This window comes from Dendrobates tinctorius, unplaced genomic scaffold, assembly GCF_039654945.1.
Source record: "Dendrobates tinctorius isolate UK_male_01 unplaced genomic scaffold, ASM3965494v1 ptg000231l, whole genome shotgun sequence".
Taxonomy (NCBI): domain Eukaryota; kingdom Metazoa; phylum Chordata; class Amphibia; order Anura; family Dendrobatidae; genus Dendrobates; species Dendrobates tinctorius.
The window spans coordinates 12,259,776-12,281,077 of record NW_027361898.1 but is presented as its reverse complement, the minus strand read 5'-3'; positions in this window follow the sequence as shown (position 1 = coordinate 12,281,077).

The window sequence follows — 21,302 nt, the reverse complement described above, 5'->3', positions numbered from 1 at the left end:
AGATTTTGAATCTCTGCACACACTTTTGGACACTGGACACTTTTGGATTGTGTGAGGCCCACTGATATCTGAGCGCTATGTGACAGGCTCGATGGCACAGCTGTGACCTAAGTGACTAGAGGATAAGTGAGATTTTGAATCTCTGCACACACTTTTGGACAGTGGACACTTTTGGATTGTGTGAGGCCCACTGATATCTGAGCGCTATGTAACAGGCTCGATGGCACAGCTGTGACCTAAGTGACTAGAGGATAAGTGAGATTTTGAATCTCTGCACACACTTTTGGACACTGGACACTTTTGGATTGTGTGAGGCCCACTGATATCTGAGCGCTATGTGACAGGCTCGATGGCACAGCTGTGACCTAAGTGACTAGAGGATAAGTGAGATTTTGAATCTCTGCACACACTTTTGGACACTGGACACTTTTGGATTGTGTGAGGCCCACTGATATCTGAGCGCTATGTGACAGGCTCGATGGCACAGCTGTGACCTAAGTGACTAGAGGATAAGTGAGATTTTGAATCTCTGCACACACTTACACTGGACACTTTTGGATTGTGTGAGGCCCAATGAATATCTGAGCGCTATGTGACAGGCTCGATGGCACAGCTGTGACCTAAGTGACTAGAGGATAAGGGAGATTTTGAATCTCTGCACACACTTTTGGACACTGGACACTTTTGGATTGTGTGAGGCCCAATGAATATCTGAGCACTATGAGACAGGCTCGATGGCACAGCTGTGACCTAAGTGACTAGAGGATAAGTGAGATTTTGAATCTCTGCACACACTTTTGGACACTGGACACTTTTGGATTGTGTGAGGCCCAATGAATATCTGAGCGCTATGTGACAGGCTCGATGGCACAGCTGTGACCTAAGTGACTAGAGGATAAGTGAGATTTTGAATCTCTGCACACACTTTTGGACACTGGACACTTTTGGATTGTGTGAGGCCCACTGATATCTGAGCGCTATGTGACAGGCTCGATGGCACAGCTGTGACCTAAGTGACTAGAGGATAAGTGAGATTTTGAATCTCTGCACACACTTTTGGACACTGGACACTTTTGGATTGTGTGAGGCCCACTGATATCTGAGCGCTATGTGACAGGCTCGATGGCACAGCTGTGACCTAAGTGACTAGAGGATAAGTGAGATTTTGAATCTCTGCACACACTTTTGGACACTGGACACTTTTGGATTGTGTGAGGCCCAATGAATATCTGAGCGCTATGTGACAGGCTCGATGGCACAGCTGTGACCTAAGTGACTAGAGGATAAGGGAGATTGGATTGCTTTTAAAAAAGCAGTTTGCGGAGCAGTGGGTAAACAGCAATGCCAGCCTGTCAGGAAGCCTTAAAAGGCAGCCCAACAACCAACACTACTGATACACCACAATATAGCCTCCCCTTGCACTGCACACACAGTGACTGGTGTGTTGTGCAGGCCAAATTGCTATCAGCAGCAGAAGCAGTTTTTTTTTCTTCTCAGCAGGACAAAAAAAAAAAATTGGGCTTGCTTTTAAAAAAGCAGTTTGAGGCCCAATGAATATCTGAGCGCTATTTGACAGGCTCGATGGCGCAGCTGTGACCAAAGTGACTAGAGGATAAGGGAGATTGGATTGCTTTTAAAAAAGCAGTTTGCGGAGCAGTGGGTAAACAGCAATGCCAGCCTGTCAGGAAGCCTTAGAAGGCAGCCCAACAACCAACACCACTGATACACCACTATATAGCCTCCCCTTGCACTGCACACACAGTGACTGTTGTGTTGTGCAGGCCAAATCGCTAGCAGCAGAAGCAGTTTTTCTGTCTTCTTCCCTGCCTAACGCTCTCCCTACAGAATCAGCAGCAACCTCTCCCTATGCTAAGATCGGCAGAAGTAAGATGGCGGTCGGCGTGCACGCCCTTTTATACCCCCTGTGACGCCCACCAAAGCAAGCCAATCACTTGCATGCCCTTCTGAAAGATGGTGGTGACCCGTGCCTATGTCATCACGTTGCCCACAGTGTCCGTGGATCCTGATTGGCTGAAAAAGAGCGCAAAACAAACTTTTGGAACGCGACTTTGGCGCGTAAGTCGCCGACCTCGTGGCCGACCTCATCCTAGGGTCGGGTTTAGTTTCATGAAACCCGACTTTGCCAAAAGTCGGCGACTTTTGAATTTTTTCGACCCGTTTCGCTCAACTCTAATCATAACCATTATGCTGTGAGCACAATATAAAAGAATCGGCATTAATCATTATCATAATAGCAGAACACTTCAGGCTAAAGTCACCATACGGGTATGTGCACACAGAGGTTTTGAGAAGTCTTCATTTAACTCTTGAAAAATTACTCCAAAAAACACTTAAAAGACTCTTCCTATTCATTTCTTTTGAAAACGGCTTTTTGTTCATAAGTTTAGAATTTTAATTCACTTCAGGTGTTCAAAAATGCCAAACATTTAAATGAAGTCAGCAGTTAGTTCTTCAGGCATGATATGAATCCGTTCCATTCTTTACAATAAAAGTCAATTGGAAGGTAACAAAAAATGCTTAGGCAAATTTTTGAGCATTTTATTGCTATTTTTGTAACATTTTCTTCTCATAAAATGCAAACATTTCATTAATTAACTAAAGTTCACACTCCATAAAGGGACTTGGTTAGCTAGTTAAGGAATCTTGGACTGGTAGAAAATATCACGGGAGTGAGGAGCATCATGGCGGCCCGAAGGGCCTACCGGAGGATGGATGTTGGCGTTTCATCACTCATAACAAAAGCAAACGTCGTTGTACTTTTATTTAATGCTGTTTTTCCTCCTAATTATATTTGTGTGCCATTGTTTCTTGTTGTTGCATATATACAGACCTTCTTCAGTTTTTATTGTTTGCTTTAAAGCATAGCCAATAATTTGGTATCATAGTGTTTATAGCTAATCCGCAGTAAGTGGAAGTTCATGTTTACGTGCAAGCATCATTTCAATTGTGAATAGTAGCTAATGTAATTCATTAGTTTCGAAAATGTTATCTTCTATTATTTAAAGTTCAATTATCATGCTCCTTTACTAAATTTTTTGCAAATCATGTTGCATGCCCAAACACTGCAGTAGTATACAGCAAGTAAGTGTTGTCTGACTGTAAACCACAAGGACATGCAAATTTCACCAAGCATCATTTTTTATTTTTTTATTTTGCTTGGTTGTTGATTTTTTGTGTACATTGAGGCTCACAACCCAACCCTATTGAATTAGCATAATACTTTGTTTATAAGATTTCAATCAATGTTTTTGGACTTGTAGAACTAGTGTGGTAGCTGAAAATCACCATGTCCCTTCAGCCTCTCTAAGGCTAGTTTCACACTATCATTTTTGGGCACAGCGCAGGGCCGCTGCTAAGCCCCGCCCCCAGCCGTGCCCCCTCCGGTCAGTTCCTCCTCTGATCGCATGAGGCTGACTGTGCGCTGGTCTGACTTTGCTGGCGCTGCGTCAGCAAAATCAGACCAGCGCACGGTCAGCGCACGATCAGCGTATCCAATGCTAAATATAGGATACGCTGATTGCATGCAGCCTCATGTGATCAAAGGAGGAACTGACCGGAGGGGGCGAGGCCGGGGGTAGGGCTTAGTGGCGGCCCTGCGCTGCGCCCAAGAACGCTAGTGTGAAACTAGCCTTAGTGGTTTTTTTTTACACACTTTTCAGATAGGCACTTTATTTTATGAAGATGTTCATTTTTGCTTGTTGCTTTGTGTGAGTGGACTCAATTTTCTTCTATGCTTTTTGAACCCAAAATACTAAAATATACACACATATGGGAGGATAGGAGATGCGGTACTAGGATGTTGACAAATATGATATTGTCTATGATTGGAAGAGAGGTGTTTTTAGATATGGGGATGGTGATTATCCCACCTTATACAAGTTGGTATCATGTCTGATCATTATTATTTTACAATGTTATGACTGAATTCAGTAATATATATGGAAACACATACTTCCCCTCTATATATGATTTTAGATATTTTTAAGTAATTTAGATTGTATCTTGATATGATTTTTACAAAATTTGCTTACACTTTTTTTTAGTTATCATTTGAACAGAAGAGGGTCCAGAAGAAGGAGGAGGAAGAGTAGTTGTTTTGATGAGCACATGGATAAATAGCTCTAAATAAGCAAACCATGCACGTATTGCGACTGTCGAGCAGCCGCAAGACATGCAGCCACAGGGACTCAAACATATTATTTGACCACACCGAAGACACTGAGCACACGAGCATGCTCAGTTAACAACTTATCCCTGCACATTCGCTCATCACTATTGGGCATGAATAGTAGTTCTTACAATTCTTCTTAACTTTTACATTCCAATTACATTCCAATATGTTTGCCACTATCCTTTGGTATGTCACATAATTGCATCTGTCAATGGCTTTACTTTAAAACAGTAACATAGTTTTAATTTTTCTAGAAATCGCTGTTCTGCTTACGGAGTCGTTTCTTGAGCCGACGCTCCATGTGGTGCAGTAGGACAGTTGCTGCCTCCATGGTGCTTTTTAATACACCTCAGTGCAATTTTGCTTTGGCAGCTGCTGCACGCGATTATTGGCCGTGACTCCTATAGTCAGGTGATGTCAGAATCCTGCATTTGTTGTGTAATTCAGCCAAGCAGTATCAGCAGGCAGCACCTAAGGCCCTATACACGTGGACACCTTCCTTTTATTGTTGCGGCCAATTAATCTGCAAAACTGATGGCTCAGCTAAATTGCAAAACACTGTAGAGTCACAATTACTATCTTTCTAGGGATTCCTAGGACAAAGAGACAATCAAAAATGTGTATATGAGCATGTCTCTATTTTTTCTAAAAAGTATCTCCTATATGTTTGTAATGTTATATATACACAATAGAATCACAGCATCGTGGCATTTCTTATCTTCTTCTATGCCATCTGAACTATTTATTATGAAAACTGTAGATAAACTGTACAATTTGAATTTAGAAATTGTTATTTAATCCAGGACTGTTTGGGCTCAAAATTTTGATAATTCAGCAAAAATATTTCCATGCCTGATTTAGGCTGTGTGCCCACGTAGCGATTTTTAAGCATTTCCGCAGCGTTTCTTAACGCGCGATTCTGCCGTTAAGCGTCCCATGCATTTGTAATAGAAAACGCACATGTTGTGCCAATGGTGCGTTTTTTACCGCTGCGGAATCGCTTAGCAGTAAAAAAACGCAGCATGTTCATTAATTTTGCGGAATCACTCACGATTCCGCATACCATCAATTATATGAGCAAAAACGCATGGGAAAACGCATGTCAAAACGCTTGACAATCGCGTCAAAAACGCGTGTCAAAAAGCGCATGCAATTTCCCTGGCAAGGGCATGCGTTTCTGCTCAGGAAAAAAAATCGCTTGAAAATCGCTACGTGGGCATATAGCCTAAAAGTGAAAAATTCTTTGAGAGTTTGCCTCCATTGCCAGGATTTCTATGGAAAGTTATCAGTCAATACCTTCATAACCTGCTCCCAACATTCTCCGTACATGTTCTGTGGATGTCGGGTGTGTGTGAGTGCACTTACAAACTGAGTCCACTCCATACATGGAAGGTTCTGTGTTACACAGCAGGCACACACCTCTAACAGAAGCAATCGGAGCTAGCATAGATCTCTGCTGTTTAAAGGGAACATGTCAGTAAAATCAACCCCTCTAACTGCAAATATGGGCATTCAGGTCTTTGAAAGTTGAATCCATCCACACCTTTATATCTTCTGTATGTTGATGCATTTCCAAAAAAAAAATAATTTATTAATTGCTAAGCATCACAAGGCATGTCAAACCACTTTTATGAGCCTGAGGTTATTTCCCTGCAGAACATCAGCCTTTTCGACTTGATTTTCTGATTTTCTTGCTTGGCGTCAAACTTCAGACAGCCAGTGAGATATTAAAAAATACTAAAAGGCTGGTGCTCAGTGGAGAAATAACCTTGAAAGGCAGATACTAGGGAAGTGCTCTGTGACACCCCCAAAGCATTTAACATCTCCTTTGAATATGAACTAAAATGCTGATTTTTGGGGGGGGAATGTAACAACAGATAGAAGATCTATAGGTGTCAATGGATTTAGCTTTCAAAGACCTTCATACCCATATATGCATTTTTTGGAGGGTTAATATTACTGACAAATTCACTTAACTACTTATATGCTGCTGTTAAAAATCTGACAATGACATTTATTAGACACAATGCAATGCCAACTGGGTATTCGTATGAAGCACAGCATGTGGCCTGCAGCCGGGCTTCATAGGAGATTGGTAAACTGATAATAATACATTCTATATTTTACAACTGATCTAATAATTACAGCTTCAAAAACCCTGAGAGGGTTATTATAACATTTGAAAATAAAAAATATTTTAAAAATTGACGTTCTAATCAACCCCTTTAATTAATCCTAAAATTAAAACAACAAATATTAATAATATGAAGCATAATTAGCATTGCTGCACCTCACCAATGTCAGATCATTCAAATGAATAAATTATTTACTTTATCGCTCCCTGATTAAATGATAGTGAAACAGCTTTGGGGATGTGGTATGTCCTTACCTATATTGTTAGTGTTACCTACTTTTGGACCTTCCAATATTGTGATCTGACTTGTCACATAAAATATGCTTTTTAAGCACAGAAATCAGTGTCTTTATGTTCATTTGTATGATGATCTGCATTTAATTACTGATATGAACTTTATTAATCATTTAATATATATTGTCATTAAACAGTTATTATAATTATATTTAATTTGTGATGTAAATGTGTATATTAGTAAGCTATTGATGCATTTATCCTATTTGTGAGGCACACATAATTGGAAACGTCCTGTTTTGATGTTGTTTTGGGCATACCCTTCCCCTTCCTGAGCTGTTTTTTAGATACATTTTTTATATGTATTTGTGCTGTTTTTATGTCTTACCTAAATAAAGTGGCTATTACATATAGTCTATTTTACTGTCTTTGTCCCTATGTTTGGGTCTTTTGGGTCTCTCTTTGATTTTTACTATTCCAGGGTATACCATTAATTTACTGTTGGTATTTCCTTCTTTTACAGGATTTATTCTGAATAAATTATTTAGCCTGTACGGCAGATGAGGCAAAATAAATCTCAACTTTAGCATCTCTAATGCTCAAAACATCGAATAACATTAAAAAGTTGTATATACCCGAAAATGATGCCATTATAAAATCAAATCACACCATGTAAAAAATAAACCCTCATATACCTCAATTTCCAGTCAAATAAAAAAGTAATGAATATTTCTTATAAAAGCTCAGATCAGAGATAAGCAACTCATGTGAAATTCAAATACACCAGCCTCATCAATTTTTCCCTCACAAATTTGATTTGACGTGTCTCGCAATCCTGAAAAGCCTTTAACTGCACTATCCCATATACTGTGCAATGGAGCTATTCTTCTAATACTGTGTTTTCAGTATCTGTCCAGTATAGTACATCTTGATAAGATAACCCATCTATTCCTGTTATCATATATTATAATCATACTTATTAAACATTAATAATGTCATGATCCAGGACGGGATTTCGCTTTGACCCGTCCTGGTTAGACTATGGGTTAATTGTGCTGCCTCTCTCTGGCAGCAGGAGGCTATTTAGGGCTCACTGGACCTGGGTCCGGTGTCAGTTATACTCCTGCCCTCGGCTGAGTTAAGTGACCTCTTGTATACGTGTGCCTTGTGCCTGATATCTTGCTTGCTTGTTCGGTTGTGATCTGGTTCTGTCCCTGTTACGAGTTCTGCCTGACCCTCTTGTACTGCGCTACCTCTCGTGTATGACTCTCTGCTTGTGACCCGACTTCTCTCTGCTTGTCCCCTTGGTACCACGTCGCCCTCTTGTGTATGACCTTTGGCTTTGTCTGACTACCCGTCTGTTTGTCCCTCCTGTACCTCGTTTGCCCGTACTGCTGTGACCTCTGTTTTGCCTGACTCTGAGTTGTTGTATGGTGTCCTATCCAATCTGAAAACAGGACGCTAAGCCCCGCCCCCTTGCAGTCACATGACCATAGGTCCCGTGCAGATTATTCATTTTCAGTGTCCGCAGGTCCTATGCCTCTTTACTTTCCAGCGCTGACTGGACCCTGACACTATTAGCCTGAAGCACGCATGGTCTCCTCTGCTGCCCGTCTCTACAGGTATCTTTTAGCACTGCTTCTGTACTCAGGACACACGCACTGGCTCTATAAGCAAGTGCAGTGCGGTGTCTCTGACAAATAATCTCTTTTCCATATTACTTGAAGGTATAGTACTGACGTATAGCTTCTGTCCTCCTTCCGTAAAAACTTTGTAAGAGAATGATAACCACATTGAGGGCAATACTGAAGCAAAGGACATTTTACCCTTGGTCCACCCATGCCGTCACAAGTCAGCTTCAAGCTTTATTGAGTCGTGTCATTCTCTGAAGATTTGACATAGCACATATTGAGATGAATTACACCCAGAGCAAAAAAGCAAAACAAGACATAATATTCCGTTCGTTCTAAAGTTTCAGGTAGAGTTTTTCTTTTATCCTCTATAACATTATCTATGATATGTGTATGTATATATTTTAATACTCATACTCAGATATACCTAGTTAAAGATACATTTTCACCGGCCAACTGGTGGTGTTAAACATATTTGCTGATCGGTGTGATTTGGTGGTTTAATAGCCTATTTAGCCAGGCAGGCTGTCCTTCAGATGCGTACCATTTTTCTCGACAGCATCGGTCCTGTTTACACAGGACAATGTACTGCTGGGAACGATAATCTTCTTGGCCAAAAGATTATATAGGCAGCAATTGGTAGCCAGTTTAAGATTGTGAGAAAATGAACGTTTCTAGGAACATTTGTTCACAATAAATATACGGTGTAAATGCACTTGTAGACTATATCCTATGTATGTCACGAACGGCTTTCTAATGGACTTCATATATTCATGTCACCAATTTAAAATACATGTATCACTTTTCTTAATAATTACAAACAGATACTAAAAATAACCTTTTCTCCAGTCTGATTATATTTTTTGATTGTTTTTTTTTCTGTACGTGGTGATGGCCATCTTGCATTAGCCGCTCTTATCCTCGATTAGCAGTATTCAGAGATATATTTTACATCATCCACATGGATTATAGGAAGCTGGGAACTAAAAATAGTAATTTTCTGTAAAGCTCCGTCAGTCCAGGTGATGGGGTCATTCATTTTTCACTTTAGAAAGATGTGCTATTGGGGTGAAGTAACAAGTTCTTTTTGCTTCTTTTTAAGTGGTAGGTAGAAGGCCACCTGTATAGGCAGGGAAGTTGAAGGCTTGTTAATGTTAAGCTGAGCAGGGGTTCTTATGTGTTTTGTGGTTAGATGTAATGATTTTGAGTGAGCAGGTTGCAGTGACAGACAAGAGACAGATCAAGGGTTAACGTATTTACTTTAACTGGGATATACTCCATGCAGGGAGTTAAGCAGTTTTGCAGGGATATTAAAGTAATGGTGGTAACTCAGGGAAATGGGGAGGGTGGAAAACACCGGTGATAAGGTGGAAACAAGTTCTTAAGGTATAACTTATATGGTCAGATGACTTCTAGGTGGCGGATACAATGATGCGGAGCGGTGGCGCCGACAGAGGTCAGCGAAGGCTTGATCTGGTGAAATCCTGATATAAGCTAGGATCCGGAGAAGTCCTGATGTAAGTGAGGATCCACTGAAGTCCTGATGTAATTGAAGATCCGGTGAAGTCTTGATGGCAACAGTTAGTCTCTGATACCGTACGCAGGGTCCTTGGTCAGGCGGTTGTGGTCACAGGCAATGTATGAGCCGCAACTCAGTCTGAGCCCAATGTGGCTAGGCAGATACAGCACAGTTCACAGTCACGTACTCGGTCTCTCTTAAGCGGTACAAGTGCAACACAAGCAGGCCCGGGGCATTTGGCATCCTGATTTGTGAGAGCCAAAGGGCACACAACACGTCTCTGTCCACATACTCTGCAGGTGGTAGTGGGGATTCTCAGACATGGGCCTGCGCTGCCACAGTGCTCCAGAGATGGAGCACACACTTCTCCCTGCCGTGTACTGTCTGTTCCCGCCATGTCTGATTGCTTTTGCGTGCGCACAGCTCTCCCTGAGTTAGCCATGCCCCTCGCTGCTAAGTGCAAAGGTTGGTCTGGTTCTTTAAGCTTTCAACCGGACAACAGAGGAGACAGCCCTGACATTTCCGGACCTAGCGCAATAAAGGTACCCCTGGCCCGGTCCTTCTGCTTACATTTTTCATGTATTTTATACTTCATCAACAAAGAACAGGAGAAGATCAGTGAGAACAGAGCTTAAAAGTATTTATCTCTAACTACATTTAATACAATTCTGCCTTCCAACTACCCATCTATCTTTCCACAAGATCAAATAAGAAAAAACATCAAAAATAACATTTTAAAATCAATCCTCTGAGCTGCATTCTTCAACCATTTCTTGGCATCAGCATCCACTGGGGGCACTACATGAGCACTGTAGCTATTCAGCGCTGTGTTCTGATGTTGTGACGTCAGTGCCTTTGCTAATTCTCAGGACATGTACCTGTGATGATTTATTGCGCTGCAAATAAATGTGAATTTGAATCTCCTAATTCTTGGACTATTATAACATCTGGACTGAACTACATAACATCAGCTAGGAAACAGTTCAGTGTAGATGTCACAGTCTTTTAATTCACAGTTTTTGGTAACATTGGGAGTGGTTTTACCACCACCATAAATACATCACCTTCTTGTCCATCCTCTCTAGTCTGCCCATCAAACATGTAGATATAAAAATAACCCAGTGAAGACTTATATTTTCTCTACATAGTATGTCTCCATCAGGTTGCCAAATTGTAAGTCAATGTGCTGGCTCATCTAATAAGTTAAAGGATGCAAATCACACATGGTCAGTCACTCTTCCAACGTCCAGTTCTTTGCATAGAATTCACCTAACAGTGCATAGCAGCCAATAGAATTAGCTTCTTGCCCTGCAAGCCATTATTATTGGCTGATCTGCAGTCAGGCTGGGACTGGCCCATAGGGTGACAGGGAAACCCCCAGTGGGTCCCTGTGCAGATCTGGGCTCCCAACCCCTCTGTATGGGCAGTACTTTGCACAATTCACTTGATTCACTTTGTACAGAAAAAAGCAACATCTCATCATTTATTAACCAAACTACCCAGTTTATTATTATCATATAGAGATATAGGCAAATTTGTGAATGAGGGTAGTGTAATAGTTGTATGCAGGTAAAAAGAGGGTCTCACCAAAGTCAATTTTACTGGTAGGCCCTTGGCACCCCAATCCAACAATGTCTGCAGTGATCATGGCATCACAATGCATAGAACTGGACATTGCTATACACTCTGAACAAGAAATGCAAATTTATTCGATGGAAATTGAATTCTCAACATTTACAAAAATCTGCATTTTGGAAAGTAGACCTTTTTTGTAATTTGTTCCATTCAAATTAAGCAAATTGGCAGCCAGCTGTGACTACCATGTTGCTGAACAGTAAAGGGTGGGAAAAAGGTTAAAAAAACCCAAAACATACTCATCTTATGTTTCACATCTCTGACCATCCCTGCTGCTCCCTGACCACTATTCAGGCCTCCGCGCCTTTGTCGCATCACATTTCTGGCCCTGTGGTCATTCTAAGCTACAGAGTCACGGAGGGCAGGACAGTGGGCAATTAGCAGCAGTAGTAGGTAGATGAGTATGAGATTTTTCATTTTTTTTACATCTTATGTTTATTATCATCTGGGGTTTGGAGAAACGACTAAAGCATAGTAAGGGGTGTTAAATTCGGAGAGAATAACGTCTCTACAAATTGAATTTCCAGGTAACATCCACAGGTACAACGAAACTCAAATTTTGCCTGAATTGCTCATCTCTTCTGTGAATATATGGCAGCATCTTACCATGTAGGACAATATCCTAATTATTCACAGAATCATTTAGTTGTATATTGCAAGCTACAAATATTTCCATTTCATGAATTATACAGTGGATGTGATATGTTATGGTGGTGTTCAACAGTTTACTATAGATGTGCTGTCAATGGTTTTTAGCATAAAATGCACCCATGACCCTAAAACCTTGTAGGTAGAGATGAGCGACTTTGCCTTTTTTCGGGTCGAGTCGGGTTTCATGAAACCCGACTTTCGCAAAAGTCAGGTCGAACGAAATTGGCCGATCATCGTGAAAAGTCGAAGGCCGACTGAAACACGAAACCCAATGCGGAAGAAAAGTCGGCAGTGAGTGGAGGACAGGAAAAACACCTACAGTGTCCATTTTAATGCCAAAAACATCAATTCTTATTACTTAAGCTTGTCAACCTTAATTTACTTTATAATAATAGTTAGGCATTGAAAACTGGGGGTTATTTGGCTAAAGTTGTGGGGGGGGTAGGGCTGGCTCCAGATTTTCGTGGGCCCAGGGCCAAAGAGTGTCAATGGGCTCCTTTAACACATGACACAATTCATGATCCTCTGATACTGCAGAGAAATAGCGGTATAGTACAATGAAAAATACTTCACTTCATACATCACATGACTGATATCCATTTTAAATTCTCCAATAGCTCCAAAAACGGACAGTATATTACTACATACAGTACAGTATTATGGCTACCGCATTGTGTACTATACAGATTAATGAGGCCCATATATTTCTCCATACAGAATCATTGGTCCCATATAATGTTCCATACAGTATATGATGAGCTCCACATAAGCTACAGTATATGTTGGTCCTCAGGGATGAAGCTCCACTGTCTTATGGGCCCAAATAATGCTCCATATATAATGGGCCCCATTTCTAATGCTCCAGTGTATAATGGGCCCTGTAAATGCTGCTCCAGTGTCTGATGTCCACCTTTGGAATGCTCCAGTGTATGGTGGGCCCCATATATCATTCTCCAGAGTATAGTGCCCCCCAAAAATTGCTCCCAACCTTTAAAACAAATCAGTCTCCTCTCTAGGGAATCCCTGTACTAGCCTGGACTCCTCATCATCCGCATCTTCCATCTCTCTGCACTTGGACTGTTTAGGCAGAGGGCGCACAGACGTGATGTCATCGCACTCTCTGACCAGAATGTCACTGTCAGGAAACGCAGAAGACATCACGGTGGTGGAGCAGGGAGAGGTAAGTATTTAAACTTTGCAAGTGCTGTGATCCTGAGCAAGCAGGGGGGGCCCACTCGTTGGCGACAGCACTGGCACAGGGCCCCTCATAGTACGGCGGTGTGTCTGATGGCGGCACTTTTGCATACTATGAGGGGCCCTGTGCCAGTGCTGTCGCCCATGAGTATGCCCCCCCACCTGCTCAAGGAACCTGCACTTTCATCTGCATCTTCCTCTTTGTCACCGTGTAAGGTGGTATAGTATGCGGGAAGGGGAACCTGAGTTTCATCAGGGTCAGATTCTGGCTAATTTGCTTCCAGGCTGACCAACTCTTTCTCCAACTGTACTCTGGGTCCTGTCCGGCACTTACCAAGTACAGGTAAAGGAACTGCGCCTGGCGCACGGCTCTGCTACATCCTGCACTGCACACCATCTACCAACTCTTTCATCTGCCCTGCGACTACGGCCCTACCTGTGCAGGGCTTCTACATCTTAGCTGCACCACAACATCTGTCCCAGAGAAGCGACACTGCAGCGCTGATCAATCTGATCAGAAACCACAGGTAGCATCATGTATCATTCACCTATAAAATGTTATTCACCCCTTTGCATGGACGCCCAGGCCCACGGACCGGGTCACCACCACCGTGACACATCCCTCTGAGACACTGGCCCGGTACCGATTAACCCCACTGCCCTGGCTGGCCACCCACACTCCATGTCATATTCATCTTGGACTGGGGAATTCACAATTTGACTTGATAACCCAGGCATGGTATGTGGGAAAAAGCTACATAATGTGAAGTGTGGCCTGCTGCATCATTCACTTTTGGTGGGGGTGAAGGACACAAGGAGAGGGGTTCTTCCTGACCAGGAGCCAGCACTTGACTCAGCGCTTGCATTTTTTGAAACTTCAGAAGAGGAGGGCATATTTGCTGGAGTCTGTTTCGGCAATGTAAGCCAAAACCAGTTCCTGATGCTCTGGCTTTAAAAGCGGTTAACCTACTCACAGAAAAGGTAGCCTTCCAGGCGTTCCAGAGCCAGACCATGATGCAGGCTCAACACCTCCTGCCTTAGCTGCCTTAGTTGCTATTGTGCTTTTGCCACTACCAGCAGATGCACCACCACCATCAGTACCAGCTGGCCCCCCCACATCCATGGCCTCTTCCACCATACTTCCAAATTTTGGAGAAAATGTACCCAAAATAACATCAGATTTATGGTACTGTATCAGAAGCGTACAGCTGTATACAGTCAAAGGATAATTGTCAATCCCCTACATATTTCATGAGTCACACAGAGACGCTCACAGGCTCAGTATGGATTAGACAAGAATATAAAAAGTAGAAAAAGGGTACAGTATCATCAGATACCAGGTATATATAGTATAGTTTAAACACTCTAAATCTCTGTATATATTTCAGGAGGCAGACACAGACGCTCTCAGACTCTGCAAGGATTACAACACAATACAAAAAGCCGTAAAACAGTAATGGATCTGAAGCGTACAGCTGTACACAGTGTAGGGGTCATTGTCAATCTCAGTATTTATTTCCACAGTCAGAAACAGACTCTCACTTGGTCAGTTTGGATTAGACCAGAATATAAAAAGCAGTAAATGGGTAATGTATCACAAGCGTAGAGCTGTATACAGTGTTGGGGTAATTTTTAAATTCACATATAAATTGCAGGAGTAACCCACAGACTCTCACACGCTCAGGATGGATCACACCACAATATAAAAAGAAGATCCGCCAGAAATAATCACACATGTGGGCCAATGTTCTAGGTGTCAATGATACACTTAGAGTGGTGGGTGGAGGAGGACTTCCTGGCAGAAAGGGTACAGTATCACCAGATACCAGGTGTATATATAGCATAGTTTAAACATTAAAAATGTTCGTCTATATATCAGTAGTAGTGTTGAGCCACCCCGCTAGTGTTCAAGTTCGGTTCGGTTCGTCGAACAGGAGGCAAGTTCGTCGAATGTTCGTCGAACGTTCGACAAACACCGTCAAGCCCCATTGAAAACAATGGCAGGCAAACACAAACACATACAAACACGTAGAAAACAATTACAAAACACCTTAAAAGGTGTCCCAAAGCAGACAAAATGCTCAGAAGACAAAAATAACATATGGAAAAGGGCAACTACTTATAGAAAAGAGGTGGAGGAGTAAAAGGAGGAGGAAGAGACAAAGATATAGGCATGTCATGCCCTTATAAAGTCAAGAAAGGCTGGACTAAAAATCTAAAATAAAAAAAAATCTAAAATCGAAGACGATCATATACCGTCGGACTTCCCATCATAAATTATGCCAACTGCCGATCGGGCGGTGTTATTCCCACGACCCTCCGAACAGCGTCCATGAAGGGATAGTGTTTGGTTTCCAGGGCAGTATGGTTGCAAAGCTGAACCTTAAAGGAATGTCCAGAAGGGCACCACCAGGAGTGGAGCCTGTGACTTAATTGGACTCCACACAGGCAACCTCAACCATGCCAGCCACGGAAAAGATGGACAGATTGCAAGCTTTGTCGATTCTGTGGGTGGTGGTGCATGGCCATTTTTAGATGTGCTAGCGATTTGTCAGCTTAATTCCGTTAACAAACGAGACTCCGGCATTCCCCCGCGGTCCGCATCCAGCTTACTAGAGGGACACGCGAGGCTCTGGCACGCGAGATCGAGCAATAACAGGTCTGTCATGCCCTTACATGTCCAGGGCTGCATGCGCGCTACACTGAAAGGACCAGCGTGTGTCACTTACAGGTGCTGATAACCCGCTGAACCCCGTTATGATGGGGATCTGGGATTACAATTCTTCCCCATGAACGAGGATTTCCCAGTAAGTGCAGTTCAACCGCAATTCCGGAATTAGGCCTAACCGGCATTCCAGAAAGAATGTGAAAAATTTAAGTGTCCAAACCACATGTGCTGTAGCTTGCTTAACATCTGGGCTCCTCTGCTGAGTAGCACGCAGTTCTTACATAAACAGGCGGCATAGCTTTGTTCACGGGTGGGCAACTCTGCTGAGTAGCAGACAGTGCTTAAATAAACAGGCGGCATAGCTAAGTTCACGAGTGGGCTCCTCTGCTGAGCAGTAGACACAGGTACTAGGCCCAAAGTATTCACTGGGCTAAATGGAGTAAAAAAATGGTTCTTACATAAGCAGGTGGCACAGCTCGGTTGACCGGTGGGCTCCTCTGCTGAGTAGCAGACACAGTTACTAGGCCCAAAGTATTAACTGGGCTAAATGCAGTCAAAAACTGGTTCTTTCATAAACAGGCGGCATAGCTAGGTTCACGGGTGGGCTCCTCTGCTGAGTAGCAGACAGTGCTACAAGGCCCAAAAGGATTTTCTGGACAAGATGCGGTAAAAAATAATTAGAAACACACACGGTGTAGCTCCTTGACAGGTGCACTACACCGCTGGCTACCAGACACCGCTACTATGCCATGAAACTGTCTATTAACATTGAAAACCATTATTAATGTGAAAATAAAGTTACGCTTTTGGTGAACGAACCATTATCGAATGGAACCTCGAACAGCCGAATTTTAAGCAAAGTGTTCGAGTTCGACGAACGGCTCGAACACCGCCCAAAACAGCTGGAATTTTAACTTGGCAAACATGTCGACTCGAACACCACTCATCTCTAATCAGGAGGCAGACTCAGTTGGTCTTAGGCCCAGTATGGATTCAACAAGATTGTAGAAAGTTGAGAAAGGGTACAGTATCACTGGATACCAGGTATATATAGCATAGTTTAAACAATAAAAATCTACGAGTATATTTCCGTAGTCCGACAAAGACACTCACAGCCTCAGTATGGATTACACAAGAATCTAAAAAGTAGAAAAAGGGTAATATATTCCAAGCGTACACCAGTATACACTGTTGGGGTATTTTTCAATCTTCATATATATTTCAGTCTCAGTAAGACAGTCCAGACTCTCCGCAAGAGGAAATGAGATGGATACAAGTACAGACGGAAAGTCGAGTGATTGCAGAAATTTTGGAATTACTAATCACGGGAAAAACTCCCGGGAGAGTTCTCAGAGACGATGCTGACCCTCAGTTACTTTGTCTGTGAAGACAGCGAAAACAGTTCTTGTGAAGAAAGGGTTGCTGTATCGCAGTACCGTGGATCCCATCACTGTTACTCATCTCCATCAAATTGTCATCACAGGGAGAGATGTAGACATTGTCCTCACTGCCTATCATGATCTGGCAAGAAAATTTGGAGTGCAAAAGACAGAAGCCACAGGCCGTATGCGATTCTATTGGATTGGCATGAGAGGACACATTTAAAAATGTGGGCAGGAATGTCACACATCTGTGAGTAGGAAAACCGTGAAAGCTGATGATAAACCACCACTGCATCTCATTGTGAGTCGACGTCCATAGCAAATGGAAGCCATTGAACATCTGAAGATAGAGCCCAGCAGGACAGGGCATAATTACGTCTTAACAATCATCTATCAGTTCACCAAATCTGTATTGGCAGTCCCAGTGAAGGATATAACAGCCCAGACTACACAGCGGTGGAGCAGGGAGAGGTAAGTATTGCAAGTGCTGGGGCCCTGAGCAAGCAGGGGGGGTGCACTCGTGGGCGGTGGTACTGGCACAGGGCCCCTCATAGTACGCCGGTGTATCTGATGGTGGGTGTGCACTCCCACTGTCAGAGACACTTGATTGTACTATGAGGGACCCTGTGCCAGTGCCGTCGCCCAAGAGTGGGCCCACCCACGTATCCAGGGCAACCGCACTCTCACGGGTGCGTGCGCCAGGTGGTGACCCTGGCCCTGGGGGGGAGGCAGCCCAGTTAGGGAGGTTGAAAAAATGGCATATGTTGATGTTGGACATTCAGCAGCTGAAAATGGAGGAATTGGAAAAGTCCGTGGAAGAGGAGGACCAAAGCGAGCCATTTTTCTGGCAACCTACGTGTCAGCAGGGGAAGGTGGGACAAAATCCTTTGAGACCCATGCATGGTTCATTTTAATGAAGGTTAGATCATCAACATTTTGGATCGACAGACGGGTCCTTTTTTCTGTCAGGATTGATCCAGCAGCACTGAAGACTTTTTCGGATAGCACACTAGCAGCAGGGCAAGCGAGCTCCTGTAAGGCATATTGTGCCAATTCAGGCCAGGTGTCCAGTTTACAGGCCCAATAGTCAAAGGGGAATGACCTGTGAGGGAGAACATCGATATGGGAGGAGAAGTAGTTTGTAACCATAGTTGACAACTGCTGTCTCCTGTCACTTTCAATCGATGCAGTATTACCAGTCGTGTGAGCGGTACTTGAAAAATCAGTCCACAACATAGTCATGAAACCCCTGTGTCCAACGCCACTTCGGCTGTGTGCACCATGAACACCTCTTCCATGTTGCCCCCTACGGCTGGTGGGAGAACCATCACCGCCGCTGTGTGCTGGGAATGCCTCAAACAAACAATTTACCAGAGTTGCTTGTTTGTTAGCCAATATTAGCTCCAAGTTCTCCTGTGGCATGATGTTTTCGAATTTGCCTTTATAGCGTGGATCCAAGATGCTGGCCAACCAGTAGTAGTCATCGTTCATCATTTTGGCAATGCGGGGGTCCCTTTTTAGGATCTGCAAGACATAATCACACATGTGGGCCAATGTTCCAGGTGTCAATGATGCACTACGAGTGCTGGGTGGAGGAGCATTTTCTGGCAAATCCACATCCCTCCAGTCACGCACAAACCCTGTACCTGACCTTGCCACGCCAACATTTTCTATTGCCCCCTGAGAAGCATCCTCCTCCCCAAAATAATCATCCCCATTAGAGTTGAGCGAAACGGGTCGAAAAAATTCAAAAGTCGCCGACTTTTGGCAAAGTCGGGTTTCATGAAACGAAACCCGACCCTAGGATGAGGTCGGCCACGAGGTCGGCGACTTACGAGCCAAAGTCGCGTTTCAAAAGTTTGTTTTGCGCTCTTTTTCAGCCAATCAGGATCCACGGACACTGTGGGCAACGTGATGACCTAGGCACGGGTCACCACCATCTTTCAGAAGGGCATGCAAGTGATTGGCTTGCTTTGGTGGGCGTCACAGGGGGTATAAAAGGGCGTGCACGCCGACCGCCATCTTACTTCTGCCGATCTTCGTATAGGGAGAGGTTGCTGCTGATTCTGTAGGTAGAGCGTTAGGCAGGGAAGAAGACAAAAAAACTGCTTCTGCTGCTAGCGATTTGGCCTGCACAACACACAAGTCACTGTGTGTGCAGTGCAAGGGGAGGCTATATTGTGGTGTATCAGTGGTGTTGGTTGTTGGGCTGCCTTTTAAGGCTTCCTGACACGCTGGCATTGCTGTTTACCCACTGCTCCGCAAACTGCTTTTTTAAAAGCAATCCAATCTCCCTTATCCTCTAGTCACTTTTGTCACAGCTGTGCCATCGAGCGTGTCACATAGCACTCAGATATCAGTGGGCCTCACACAATCCACAAGTGTCCAGTGTCCAAAAGTGTGCGCAGAGATTCAAAATCTCCATTATCCTCTCGTCACTTTGGTCACAGGCAGCTGTGCCATCGAGCCTGTCACATAGCGCTCAGATATCAGTGGGCCTCACACAATCCACAAGTGTCGAGTGTCCAAAAGTGTGCGCAGAGATTCAAAATCTCCATTATCCTCTCGTCACTTTGGTCACAGGCAGCTGTGCCATCGAGCGTGTCACATAGCGCTCAGATATCAGTGGGCCTCACACAATCCACAAGTGTCCAGTGTCCAAAAGTGTGCGCAGAGATTCAAAATCTCCATTATCCTCTCGTCACTTTGGTCACAGGCAGCTGTGCCATCGAGCGTGTCACATAGCGCTCAGATATCAGTGGGCCTCACACAATCCACAAGTGTCCAGTGTCCAAAAGTGTGCGCAGAGATTCAAAATCTCCATTATCCTCTCGTCACTTTGGTCACAGGCAGCTGTGCCATCGAGCCTGTCACATAGCGCTCAGATATCAGTGGGCCTCACACAATCCACAAGTGTCCAGTGTCCAAAAGTGTGCGCAGAGATTCAAAATCTCCATTATCCTCTCGTCACTTTGGTCACAGGCAGCTGTGCCATCGAGCGTGTCACATAGCACTCAGATATCAGTGGGCCTCACACAATCCACAAGTGTCCAGTGTCCAAAAGTGTGCGCAGAGATTCAAAATCTCCATTATCCTCTCGTCACTTTGGTCACAGACAGCTGTGCCATCGAGCGTGTCACATAGCGCTCAGATATCAGTGGGCCTCACACAATCCACAAGTGTCCAGTGTCCAAAAGTGCGCGCAGAGATTCAAAATCTCCATTATCCTCTCGTCACTTTGGTCACAGGCAGCTGTGCCATCGAGCGTGTCACATAGCGCTCAGATATCAGTGGGCCTCACACAATCCACAAGTGTCCACTGTCCAAAAGTGTGCGCAGAGATTCAAAATCTCCATTATCCTCTCGTCACTTTGGTCACAGTCAGCTGTGACATCGAGCCTGTCACATAGCGCTCAGATATCAGTGGGCCTCACACAATCCACAAGTGTCCAGTGTCCAAAAGTGTGCGCAGAGATTCAAAATCTCCATTATCCTCTCGTCACTTTGGTCACAGGCAGCTGTGCCATCGAGCGTGTCACATAGCGCTCAGATATCAGTGGGCCTCACACAATCCAAAAGTGTCCACTGTCCACAAGTGTGTGCAGAAATTCTAAATCTCCCCTGTCCTATAGACACCTTGTACCTTGTTTTACATTACTATATAGTTTGTTGGATTTTGTCTACATTTCTACCAAAAATGAGGAAGGCTGGTGGAAGAGGCCGTGGAATTGGGCGGGGGTTGGCAGCTGGTAATGATGGTGTTGGTGGTGGATCTGATGGTAGTGGCAAGAGCAAAATAGGACCGAATGCAGGAGGTGCTGACCCTGCGTCATCGTCTGGCTACATAAGGCCTCGAACGCTTAGTTTTCTAGGAGTTGGCAAACCGCTTTTAAAGGCAGAGCATCAGGAAAAAGTTTTGTCTTACATTGCTGACTCAGCCTCCAGCTCTATCGCCTCCTCTTCTTCAGTTGTAAAAAGTAAAAGCACTGAGTCGTCATTGGAGGCTCATGTTCATGAACCACACCTTTCCTTGTGTCCTTCACCCCAACCAAGATTGAAGGA